The 12,896-nt window shown below is 45.2% G+C and overlaps 1 long non-coding RNA gene and 1 pseudogene across 1 annotated transcript; both read left to right on the top strand.

The window, feature by feature from the left end:
• Positions 1-12,896, top strand: part of LOC114912125 (uncharacterized) — a 91,707-nt pseudogene that overhangs the window by 30,465 nt on the left and 48,346 nt on the right.
• Positions 270-2,627, top strand: LOC108929483 (uncharacterized). Its single transcript, XR_001965765.1, has 3 exons — positions 270-1,806; positions 2,185-2,289; positions 2,432-2,627. It is a non-coding gene; the product is annotated as an uncharacterized LOC108929483 (long non-coding RNA).

The following is a 12,896-nucleotide window of genomic DNA, read 5'->3' as shown; positions in this document are numbered from 1 at the left end:
TCCAGTATACATCACACTAGTAGCTGCATAAAGGTTTTTTTTTCCATTATTCAACAATTTCTTATTTAAAAAATTATTAACAAAAGAAACATAAACTCTTATGCTTTTATCATGCACTTGTGAAATCAGCGGAGCAATGAGACCGAAAGAGGTGAGTTTTGAGACCCTTCTTAAATGTAGAGAGAAATTCAGCAGTTCTGAGTGAGAGTGGGAGGTCATTCCATCACATCAAATTCAGAACTGAAAACCTTTGTGCTTTTGATTTTGGACCTTTTGTGCATGGGACCACCAAGTGGGCAGCTGTGGAGGAGTGTAGCAGTCTGGTTGGGGTGTAAAAAGTGATCAGGTCTCGGGGAGCAGAACAGTTTTGTAGACTCTAAATTTGGTCCAGGCAGCTATAAGAATAGGAAGCCAATGGAAAGAGATGAGGAGGGGAGATACGTAGGAATACTTTGGCAGGTCAAACACAATTTGTCCAGCAGCATTCCGTATCTGAGATGTTTGATGGCAGAGGCCAGAAGAGCATACGGGAGAAAGCTGCAGTAGTTCAGGCTGGATATCACCAAGGCCTGGACCAGGAGGTGCTTAGAGTTCCGTAGAGATAGGGGTGGAGCCTACATTTGTTATGAAGGATGTATTGGTAGGATCAGGTTGTGGCTGTGATATGTTGAGAGAAAGATACTGTAGACTTGTGTCAATCATGACTCCCAGGCTCTAAGCTGATGAGGTAAGAAAAATAAGTGAATTATCCAGTTCGATAGAGAATTCTCAACAGGAGGACATGTCAGCTGGGACGTGAAGGTGAAGGATCTGTGTTTTAAAGAAATTAAGTTGCAGGTGGTGATCAGATTCATGCATATGCAACCAATCCAGAATTTTCCAGTCCATTAAAAGTAGACTTATTTTACCACTGTTTAACTTTATTCTCTGTTCCTTCGCCTAACCTACATCCCGTCTTGTTTGGTTATCAAAGAAAACCTCCTAAAACTTGCTAGGTAATTAAACACCCAAAATTAGCCTGATGGAATATGACCTTTTAATTAGTGGCACACTGGGAAATTGCATCATTGGATGTCTTCAAGGGTCCTCCATTCCTGAAATCCCAGGGAGGCACTTCTTCAGCCCCTCAACTAATCTGTCTAAGTTGGTACAACTCCTTTGGTCCTGGTTTTGGTCCATTGCCCAGGGCTAGTCTGATCACAGATGTGAGTCACTGAACATTTGTGATTAGCAGAAAAACTCACTGGATCTCTGCCTTTAGAGTAATCTCATTAGGATAATGGAGACATTTCTAGTCGTGGCAGTCACATTGGATGAGCATTTGGTTTTGTTTTCACCAAGGCAAATTATAATGAGAATGTGAGTGCAAGAGAGAGAGAGAGCAGGCAAAAGGATGTGGGAAATGAACAGGATGCATTCTGCTTGCTGGCTGATCCATTCTAATCAGTGTTACTGAGACTCTTCAGGAGTTCATTAGTGAAACACAAGAAGCCTGATCCTTCCCAATGCGCAAACATACACAGCAATCATTAGGAGCGATACAAAGGAAACGCGGTGGGCAGGCATGGTGGCTGTGATGTAGGCTGGTGGGTCCTCATACATGTGTCCTTTTTCCCTGTGCATCACTGGCATGGCTGCAGAGACAACATACCTTTCTTGCCTCAAGGCTCTCAAAAGCTCATTTGGACTCAGGAAATTTCCACTGGGCAACTACAATAACCTGCAGGGAAGAAATATCATTCCATTCCACCATAACAGCTTGGAATGGATCATTCCTATTCTATGGCATCACATAATAAATTGCTGGTAATATTTCTTCAGTACTTTTTGGCTCATACCTTTAATCTTTTTTATTGTTACTGGCATTTTCAATTATTTATCTCTCAATTGTAAAATGCCCATATATATTTCATTAGTTATTGTACTGTGTTCTGCTTAGGTTCCTGTCTGTCATGTAAGATTATTGCTGAAAGAATAAACAGATCCCCAAAAGGTTTCTCAAGGAAATTAATTTGAACAGAGAGAATTTACTTGACATATGGCTCTTCTCTGCATAGCATAGTAATAACTTTGACTCAAGCATAATAATAAAAGAAATTCTGAAGTGTAAGCACAGTCTTTCATGTAATACATTTAAGATTAATACACTCTCATTTTTCACTGAATGTATTTTGTATCTTACAGGTCAATGGGCAACATATCAATTATTGGCTGCACGGTTCATCACTAAAAATGTGTCCAAGGCTGAGACCAAGAATTTGTTACCAAAATGTTGTCACGTCTTGTCATGTAAGGTCATAATATATTTATTGGTACTGTCAATAATATGTTCTCCAACCTGAGACAAATAAAAAAAATTCTTATTTTAAGTTGTAAATAAACATTGTGTTGATTATTAATTGATTTTTTTTTCTTTTTCCATTATTGACAGGGCTGTCTGGGTACTGTCGTATTATAAGATGTTCAAAATGGGGCTTGCTATTTCTGGTGAAACAAGGATACAGCATCATAAAGGAACAGAGCAATATAAGAAAGTGAACAATTATACTTATCTCAAAGGTTTGGAAGAAAAGAAGGTCTTGTTTCTTAAGCATATGCTTTAAGTTTAATTGCATTTGTTGCATTCAAAATAGTCATGATACAAATAAATTTACCATAATGGTCCTTAAACAGTAATAAAAGACTTTTAGTGAATTTGTAGCTTCTGCCAGTTCTTCATTATTTCACCGATCTTCAGAACTCTGGTGATATTCTTAACACAGCAATACCCACACTTTCTGAACTACCTGTCCCATACGGGGTCGTGAAGAGCCGGAGCCTAACCCGGTAACACAGGGTGTAAGGCTGGAGGGGGAGGGGACACACCCAGGACAGGACGCCAGTCTGTCACAAGGCACCCCAAACAGGACTCGAACCCCAGACCCACCAGAGAGCAGGACCCGGTCCAACCCAGTGCACCACCACACCCCCCACAGCAATACCAAAATTAAAATTAGATATCACGCTGCACTAGGGGTAACACAGACTAGACAACTAGTCGATTTGTCGACCTTAGTGTTCTGCGATGATGCTTTAAGCTTGACATCGACTAGTCGCTGATCACATGATTGACACTAACATGGCCGCCTCCAAGAAGACAACAGGTCAAGAGCCTGGTGGGTCATTACAGCAAACCAGCAGTAGTTCATCAAGTGTGTGGAAATACTTCACTAAAGATGACGTCTGTGCTACTGTCACTTGCAAAACATGCAAGTCTGTCCTGAAGTACAACAAAAGTACAAGTGTAATGCACACTCATCAGAAAAGGCATCCCCTAACGTGACTAGAAGAGGAACAATCCAAATCGGTATAAGTAAATGTAGCTTAAGGTATTAGGCTAATCATCCTGCAGATAATATGTTTTGGATCAGAATATCAATTTTTCTGGACAGTTATCTGTGTTTTTGAGACATTAATAACTATATATATGGACAGATATATGGGTGGACATTCATAATAATTATAAACATTCGTGCTGTCTCAGGAGAGTTGAACTTAAGCACACACCTCCTCTGTTGTGATTGCTGAGAGCCCCATTTCTTTTCACTGTTTGCCCTGTATGCTTTGTCAGTTAATGAAACAACACTTGGAGTAGAGTGCCAAGCAGCCAAGTGCCAAAGTGATGGAAGAAATGGATACATTACATTTACATTTATATTACTGTTGTTCAGAACATCTTATGAAAGACCACTGTGCCTTGTGTTGCTGGGATAGGCTCTGGCTCACCATGACCCCGCTTGGGACAAGTGGCTTCAGTGTATGTGTGTGTGTGTGTGTGTGATGTTTAATTCTTGTTTCTAGGAAGAAAGTTGACTTCTTTGTAATATTCATCAGTCTATATGGGAAAATGCTTAAAAAACTGTAGTTGTACCACAGGGTCACATAAAAAGGATCATGTTCTTTAGCCATGATACAAGCATTACAAGCCTCATCAGACACAGTGACTTCTAAGCTATAACAACCCAGTCTGGTAGAATTCCATACGAGTGTTTAACTGTAGTTTGTATGAGGCCATTCTTTTGATTTCTCGGAATATCAACCAATGGCACTTTCGGCTGCTCGAGGTTTTACACTTAGTACTCCAGGTTGGTCATTTATGTAACCCTACCATACATACAAATTAATGGAAGCTCACCAGGTAGTTTTTCTTGACTGGGACACATGATGGTGTTCACCACTGAAGGAATATAGGGATGGTACATACAGGTTGCATCAGTCAGCAACTTTTTTCATATGTTAAATGGTAAAATTTACCTGTACATACATTTATTTAGTTCTGTGGCTCTTGTCAACGTAAAATAGTGCTAAAATAAAGGAAACAGAGCAACACTGAAAGAAAGAGTTATCACTTTATATTAATTGCCATTTCAAATATTCATACAATGTACTTATAACATTGTATAATACTACTACTAGTACTACTACTGGTTTCTAAAAGTTGTCATAGCTTGGGGTGGATGTGGAGATAACTTCCCACTTCCTTGAAAGCTCCCACGTTCTATAAAATGCTCCCATTAGAATGCGTCTCAAATAGCCTCTTAGAACCAAAGCCAAACTCGTGGCTTTCACGTGGCAGGAACCGTTCTGACAGACAGGAGAAGTGGCAAAGGTGGGTCACTGGTGCCTTAATAACCAGTTGCTTCAGGTAGGTGGGGCTTGTCAGCCTGGGAAGGCAGCCCGCCTAGGAGAAGGAGTACTCCAACTTCAAACCTCTGCTGCCTTGTGGCCATATGGAATTATGGGAAAGGCTTTGGGAGACAACCCTGAGGATAAATCTGGATAAATCCCTAAGGCTGTCCGCTGCTGTCTTCAGCATTGTTCTGGCAACTCCTGCGATGACTGTGTGGTGGTGCTAAGTTGTACTGACTCTTGCCTTCCCTTGGATCTCACAAACGGTGTGGAGAGGGTAGACCTGCTCTGTGGGCTAGAGCTGGTTTTCCATACATTCATGCCCAGGCTTGCACACTGGCGAGGACACTCCCGCATTGCCTAACCACGATAAGTCACGCTTGACTAGTGTAGAGTGAGGCGCCAGGGGCTGCTTCTGATGGTGGGAGAGACCATCACATCTCACTAGACAGCTACCACCCACTTAAGCTGGGCAGTCCCGAGTCAGTCAGGGGTTGTCCCACCACAGTCTGCTTGCTTCACTGGTTGCGTGAAGCTTAAGGTTTCCCTGACAGGAAGATGGAAACCCTGCACCAGACAAAACAAGAAACAAAAGATGGAGACCGGCACTCTAGGTTGCTGGAACGTTTGAATCATGACTACTAGTCTATCCGGAAACATTCAGGAGATTGATGACGTACACAAAACACGCAGTTATTGATACCAAACTGCTCAGGTTGAAAGTGGACATAGCTGCACCGCAAGAAAATGAACTCACCTTCTTGTGGTAGGGAAATGGTGCAGACAAAACAAGGGAACATAGTGTTGGCTTTGCCATCAGGAACTATAGACCCTGGTGTGAGTGGAACAGAGAGAATTCTCTCTCTGAGACTGTACACAACTGATGGGCCTGTCAGCCTCATCAGCATTTATGCTCCAACGCTGTACTCCCCTCAAGAAACCAAAGATGAGTTATACAACCAGCTGCAGAGAGTCATTCAGAGCATCCCCAGTCAGGAGCAGTTGCTGCTTCTAGGCAATTTCAGTGCCAGAGTGGGTGCTGATTATGAATTCCTTGGGTGGTCTGGAGTCGGAATCATGAATGAAAAGAGGCAACACTTGCTTGAACTCTGCACTCTCAATGACATGTGCACCACGTACACTTTCTTCCAGATGAAGCCTCAACACAAGGTCACCCATGCTCCAAGCCCTGGCACGAACTAGATCTCATAATCACCAGGCAGTGTCACCTCAGAAAGATGTTTATGACGCATTCTTTTCAGAGCGCTGGCTGTGACACGAATCACTTCCTGGTGTGCAGTAGGATCAAGTTTCGGCTCAAGAAAATCCATCACACCAGGCCATCAGAAAAAGTGCATATTAACGTCAACAAAATAAACCACCCTGATAAAGAGTAGGAGTTCATGATGGCTCTGGATAAGGCTCTCACCGCAAAGCAACCAAAATGAGATGCTCAGTAAAGGTGGATCCATCTGAGGGACGCTCTTCACAACATATCACTCCTGGTTTTTGGAAGAAAACAGGGTCCATCTCAAGATTAGTTTGAGGCATAGTCAAGAGAACTCACTGCTGTGATGAGAAAAATGAGCAGCACTACTACTCAAAGACGAATGATGTCCCACCCATGTCATGTTGCAGGCTCTACGAACAGCCAGGAAACAGCAACACACTGTCGAAATGATCACTGGCTGCATCTCTCTGAGTGCATTCAAACAGTAGCCAACACATGAAACATCCACAAGATCTATGACGGCATTAAAAAAGCCATCAGTCCTACACAGGAGAAGACAGCACCTCTGAAGTCCACCACAGGCAAGGTAACTAGAGATTAAAGGAAACAGATGGAGAGGTGGGTGGAGCATTACTCCAACCTGTATTCTAGGGAGAACACCATCTCTGATACAGCTGTGGAGGCCATTGAGAGACGGTCACTCATGAAAGAACTGGATGAAATGCCCACATTGGAAGAGATGAGCACAGCAATTGACAGCCTACCTTCTGGTAAGGGCCAGGGACTGGATGGGATCCTACCCAAAGTTGCACTTCTCCTATTGCTCCATGATTGACATAATCTTCTTCCTATGACAGTGATAGGAGAAGTGCAGAGAATCAAGGAAGCCACTGTACATAGTTTTCCTTGACCTGACTAAGGCCTTTGACCTTGTCAATCACGATGGCTTGTTCTGGATCCAGGATCCATCCATTTCTTGCCCGCTTGTCCTTCTAGGGTTGCGGTGGCAACAGGGAGAGCAGAGAAGCCCAGCCGCCCCTGTTGCCCGCAATTTCCTCCAGCTCAGCCCAAGAGATCCCCAGACGTTCCCAGGCCAACTGGGAGATATAATCCCTCCAGCGGGTCCTGGGCCAACCTCTGGGCCTCATTCCAGTTGGCCGTGCCTGGGATACCTCCAAATGGAGGAGCCCAGGGGGCATCCTTATCAGGTGCCGGGATCCCCTCAACTGGATTCTGTCAATGTGGAGGAGTAGCAGCTCTACTCCAAGTTCCTCCCAGATGTCCGTACTCCTCACTCTCTCATGGAGAGTGAGTCCCAACACCCTGCGGAGGAAGCTCATTTCAGCCACTTGTATCTGCGATCTTATTCTTTCAGTCATTACCCAGAGCTCATGATCACAGGTGAGGGTAGGGACGTAGATTGACTGGTAAATAGAGAGTTTTGCCTTATAGCTCAGCTCCCCCTTCACCACTACAGTCCGGTACAACAACTGAATTACTGCTGCTGTTGCTCCCACTCTGCGGCCGATCTCACGCTGTCTTCTCCCCTCACTCGTGAACAATAACCAAAGATACTTGAACTCCTCCATCTGGGGGAAATTTTCTCCCCTTACCTTTTCCATGAGAGAACCATGGATTCAGACTTGGAGGTGCTGATCCTCATACCAACCGTTCACACTCGGCTGCAAACTGCTCCAGTACGTGTTGGGGGCAACCATGTGACGGTGCCAAAAGAACATCATCCATAAAAAGCAGAGACATCACCTTCTGACTCCCACATAGAATGCCCTCCTGACCTCGAGTACGCCTTAATATCCTGTTCATGAAAACTACAAAGAGGAGTGGGGACAAGGCACAGCCTTGGTGGAGTCCAACACCTACATTGAACGGGCTTGACTTAATGGTCCCTGTGTCCGAGTATGCGGACACAGCTCTTGCTCCATGTGTACAGAGACTGAGTGGCCTGCAGTAGTGACCCTGGCACCCTATACTTCCTAAGCACCTCCAGAATTTCTTGGGGAACACAGTTGTAGACCTTCTCCAAGTCCAGAAAACACATGTAGACTGGATTAGCGAACTACTATTCCCCCTCAATTATCTGTGAGAGGGTAAAAAGCTGATTCACTGGTCCATGGCCAGGACAGAATCCTGATTGTTCCAATTAAATCTGAGGTTCAACGATCAGCCGGAACCTCCTTTCCAGCACCCTGGCATAGACTTTCCCCGAGAGGCTGAGAAGTGTGATACCTCGATAGTTGGCATACACTCTCCGGTCCCCTTTCTTAAAGATAGGGACCACCTTCCCAGTTTTCCAATCCAAAGGCACTGTCCCCAAGGTCCATTCAACATTGCAGAGTCATGTCAGCCATGATGGCCCCACAACACCCAGGGCCTTAAGCAGTTCAGGGCGAATCTAATCCACCCCCGGTGCTTTGCCATTCTGGAGTGTGGAAGAAAAATGAGTCACACGGACAATCAGAGTTGAATAGAATATATTTTCTTTAATGCGCAATACACGTTAACGTGGGAGAATCTCTGTGCAGAGAGTCTCTGTACAGAGGTTCTCTCTCACCAAAGCATACAGGAGTTACTTATACACCTGTTGTGCTGAGTCTATACGCCCCCTTCAATAACTTTCTGCTTTCTCGGGCTCGTTCTTCTCTGGGGATTTTCCAAGCATGTGAACCTCATTCTGTTATCCACACTTTACGCAAACGCGTTATTTGTTTTGTCTCCAATCTTAGGTCACCGTGCCCTGTTTCGGTCTCAACTTGCATATTAGAGCATCAATATAGCAGTGTTCTCACCCAGTCTATCTTTGTTAGTTCCTGCACCTTGATACAGCTTGCAACATTACATCTCTCAGTTATTTTCCATAAGCACCTACCCTACTGGACACTGCATAGATATATTTGCTTTTAGAAATAATATCTAATATTAAATTTTCTCTCACAGGAGCTTGCCAACTATCTCAGTGATTTTCACCAGGGAAATGGACTCTGATATCCCAGAAGCCTCTGGCCCTGACTCCTGTAAGGGAGGCATATCTCTTGGACTTAAGAGTTCCTCAGAATGCTCCTTCTACATCCCGACAATGTCCTCATTAGAGGTCTCTCCACTTTGGCTGAGCACAGTTTGAGTGAAGCTCCTCCGACCCCTCCTGAGCTGCCGGATGGTTCTCCAGAACCTTATTGAGGCTGACCGAAAGTTATTTTCTATAGCCTGTCCAAACTCCTGCCATGCTCTGGAGTTTGCTTCTGCAGCTACAGCTGTTGCTCCCTTTTTTGACTGCCGGTACCTATCTTTTGAGTCAGAAGTCCCCAGAGCCAACCAGGCCCTAAAGGCCTCCATCTTCAGCTTGACGGCTTCCCTCACACCGGTGTCCACCAGTGGGTTCTTGGGTTGCCGCCATGACTGGCACCAACAAGCTTTCGGCCACAGCTGTCCCTGTCTGCTTCCATATTGGAAGCTTCGAACTGGGTCCATTCAGACTCCATGTCCCCTACCTCCTCTAGGACATGGGAGAAGCTCTCCTGGAGGTATGAGTTCAAATCATTCCAGACAGGGCACTCCAACAGTTGTTCCCAGCACACCCTTGCTATATGCCTGGGTCTACTGGGTCTATCCATCAGTTTTCCCTGCCAACTGATCCAACTCATCACCAAATGGTGATCGGTTGACAGTTCAGCACCTCTCTTCACCCGAGTGTCCAGAACATGTGGCTTCAAGTCAGATGAAGTCCAATAACATTTCACCATTTGAGTTTAGATCGAGAAAGCCATTCTTTCCAATCACCCCCCTCCAGATTTCCCAGTCATTGCCAACATGATTGTGGAAGTCCCCCAGCAAGACTATGGAGTCTGTAGGTGGGGCCCTGTCCAGAACCCCACCCACTCTCTCCAAGAAGGTTGAATACTCTGAACTGCTGTTTGGTGCATAAGCACACACAACAGTCCAAGTTTTCCTCTCTGTGACCCTACTTCGCATTGAGGCAACCGTCTCGTCCACCGGAATGAACTCCAACTTTATGGCAACCAGCCGGGGCTTGTGAGTATCCCCCCCACCCTGACACCTCTCACCCTGTGCAACTCCTGAGTGGGAGAGAAATCACCCCCTATCGAGGAGTTTGGTTCCAGAACCAACACTGTGAGTGGAGGTGAGCCCACCCATATCTAGTTGGTGTCTCGATGTCCGACACCAGTTCTGGCTCCGTTGCCCCCCCCCGTGAAGTGACATTCCACGTTCTAAGAGCTAGTGTAACAGGCGACACTGGACACTGTGGGTGTGGTGCTTGCGTGTCCGTTATTTTATTTGAGTGTATCTCCAGGGATCGAGCCTGAGCCCTTGTCATGGGGAAGGAAGATGAGGAAAAGGGGGAACTCGGAACGGATATGGCGGGGATTCTCCAGGGTCGTTCGGGACTGGGGCTGGGGGTTGGTTGCTGCTACACCGTCTTCGGGCTCGTGCTCGTGCTCTCTCTCGGGCTTGTGCTTATACTCTCACTCTCCTTCTCTGTCTCCTCCCTTCATTATCAGGCTCAGGGGAAGAAATGGGGGGCTTCATTAACCCCAGCCGTGGCAATCCCGTCCCTCTCTCCGCCCCCATCCCTGGCCGCCTTGGTGCACCACATCCAGTTCTGTCATGAGGGGCTGCGGCGCCACATGCCACCCTGTTCCCTTCTGCTGCCTAAAAAGCATCGCACCCAACCCCGATGTTGGACCTTGCGGGTGGTGGGCCCACATGGCCCCCCCACATTGCCTTTTCGTTCTACTATCTATTTTTTTATGGGGGTTTCTGGATTGTGTTAATCTGGATCTTCACTCCAGACCTTTCACCTTGGGAGACCCTACCAGGAGCATACTGCTCCCTATGATATAGCTCTGGAGATCCCTCAAGCCCTTCCGCCATGCCAAGGCCCCACTCTAGGAAGGGGCCTGTCCAGGAGGACTGAATCAGGTAATCCTGGACAGGCTCTTTAGCAAATTTGGATGCCCTTCCAAGCTCCTTAACGCGATTCAGTCCTTTTCATATGGATATGAAGGGCATTGTCCAGTTCGATGGAGTTTCTTCAGACCCATTCTACATTCAAAATATTGTGAAACAGGACTGTGTCCCTGCCCCCACCCTCTTCGGCATCTTCTTTGCTGTCATGCTTAGACATGATTTGGGTCGGCCGAAAGAGTGTACTTTCATACTAGATCAGATGACAAGACTAGTGTGTGAGTGAGAGAGATAGTGTTTCCCACTGATGTATGGATGAGTAACCCATTGTAAGTAGTGTATCTAAGAGTGTAAGTGACCTTATTAAATAAGGTGTGTGAGCTGATAACACTACGTGAAGTTCATTGGAAGTCACCTTGGAGAAAAGTGTCTGTTAAATAAATAAATGTAAATGTTTCAGACTGAGGGGGTGTGGTGGCGCAGTGGGTTGGACCACAGTCCTGCTGTCCGGTGGGTCTGGGGTTCAAGTCCCGCTTGGGGTGCCTTGCGACGGACTGGCGTCCCGTCCTGGGTGTGTTCCCTCCCCCTCTGGCCTTACGCCCCTGTGTTCCCGGGTAGGCTCCGGTTCCCCGTGACCCCGTATGGGACGAGCGGTTCTGAAAATGTGTGTGTGTGTGTGTGTGTGTGTGTGTGTGTGTGTGTGTGTGTCTGTTTCAGACTGCCCCTCCGTGAACCGCCACCTTACTGTGGTGGAGGGGTTTAAGTGCCTGAATGAGTCCAGGAGCTATGTTGCCTGGGGCTATATGCCCCTGATAGGGTCTCCCATAGCAAACAGGTCCTGGATGACAGATGAGACAAAGTGTGGTTCAAAAACCCAAATTACAACACAAAACCCAACAGCTCTAATCTCATTTCACTGATTGGAAGACCTGATTAATTAGCTTTTGGAGAATTGTTTAGCCGAGAGGTTCATGTACATTTCCCAGCCTGTTTTGTAAATGTTTCAATAATGTATTCAGTATTGACAAGAAGAAGCACAACCATTTGTATGCTAATAGTTTAAACAGGTTGCCTTGGTTTAGTAATGTGAAGATCAGCTGAAGATAGTTGAAGATCAGCCCACATTTTATGAGTAATACATGCAACAATCCAGGCAATTTAAGCAGGTTCACAAACTTTTTCTTCTAATTGTGACCCAAAATGCAACTGACTAAGAAATAATATAATAAGGCAGGTACTGCAGTTGTAACCAGACAGCTGGTAGTTTAGTGTTTAAAGTTGCTGCCTTTGGACTCAAAAGTCAAAGGTTTGAATTTCACTGGCAGTTGCAGTACTCTCAAGTAAGGTACTTAGTCTGTAATAGGCAATTCCTCCAGTAAAGTTACCTAGCCGTGTAAATGGGTAAATAATTGTAGGTACTTTAACATTGTAAGTTGCTTTGAAGAAAAGTATCAGCTAAATAAATAAACATAACTCAGTAGTAAGATTTTTTGGTATTATAAATTTCAACATGTAGAAATAAATAAGCATGTTAAATTGTAATGAAGAATACATGCATAATTTTTGTATATGGGTTACCAATTTCTTCTTAAAAACAATAGAAATAGTAAGTAGTGTTTGTTCATCAAATTCTACATGATTACTTTTATTTATTCAAGACAGGACATCATATGCTGGCTTCAGCAGCCTAATTTAAAAGTGAAGAGGTCATGAATATGGCAATTTTCTCTACAGTATAAATGACAGTAAAAGGTTCTTTATTCCTTGCAGAAAATAAAAACTTAATTTGCTGATTTTAATATTTAAAATATCTGCAGAGAGTGATGACTTGGTTCTGTCTTGGTGTGTCATTTCTTTGACATCAATAATAGATAGATAGGTACACACACACACACACACATTTTCAGAACCACTTGTCCCATACGGGGTCGCGGGGAACCAGAGCCAACCCGGTAACACAGGGCGTAGGGCGAGAGGACACACCCAGGATGGGACGCCAGTCCGTCACAAGGCACCCCAAGCGGGATTCGAGCCCCAGACCCACCAGAGAGCAGGA

The sequence above is a fragment of the Scleropages formosus genome, chromosome 13 (genome assembly GCF_900964775.1).
Source record: "Scleropages formosus chromosome 13, fSclFor1.1, whole genome shotgun sequence".
NCBI lineage: Eukaryota > Metazoa > Chordata > Actinopteri > Osteoglossiformes > Osteoglossidae > Scleropages > Scleropages formosus.
The sequence above is the reverse complement of the archived record's forward strand: the minus strand, read 5'-3'. Positions and strand labels throughout refer to the sequence as shown.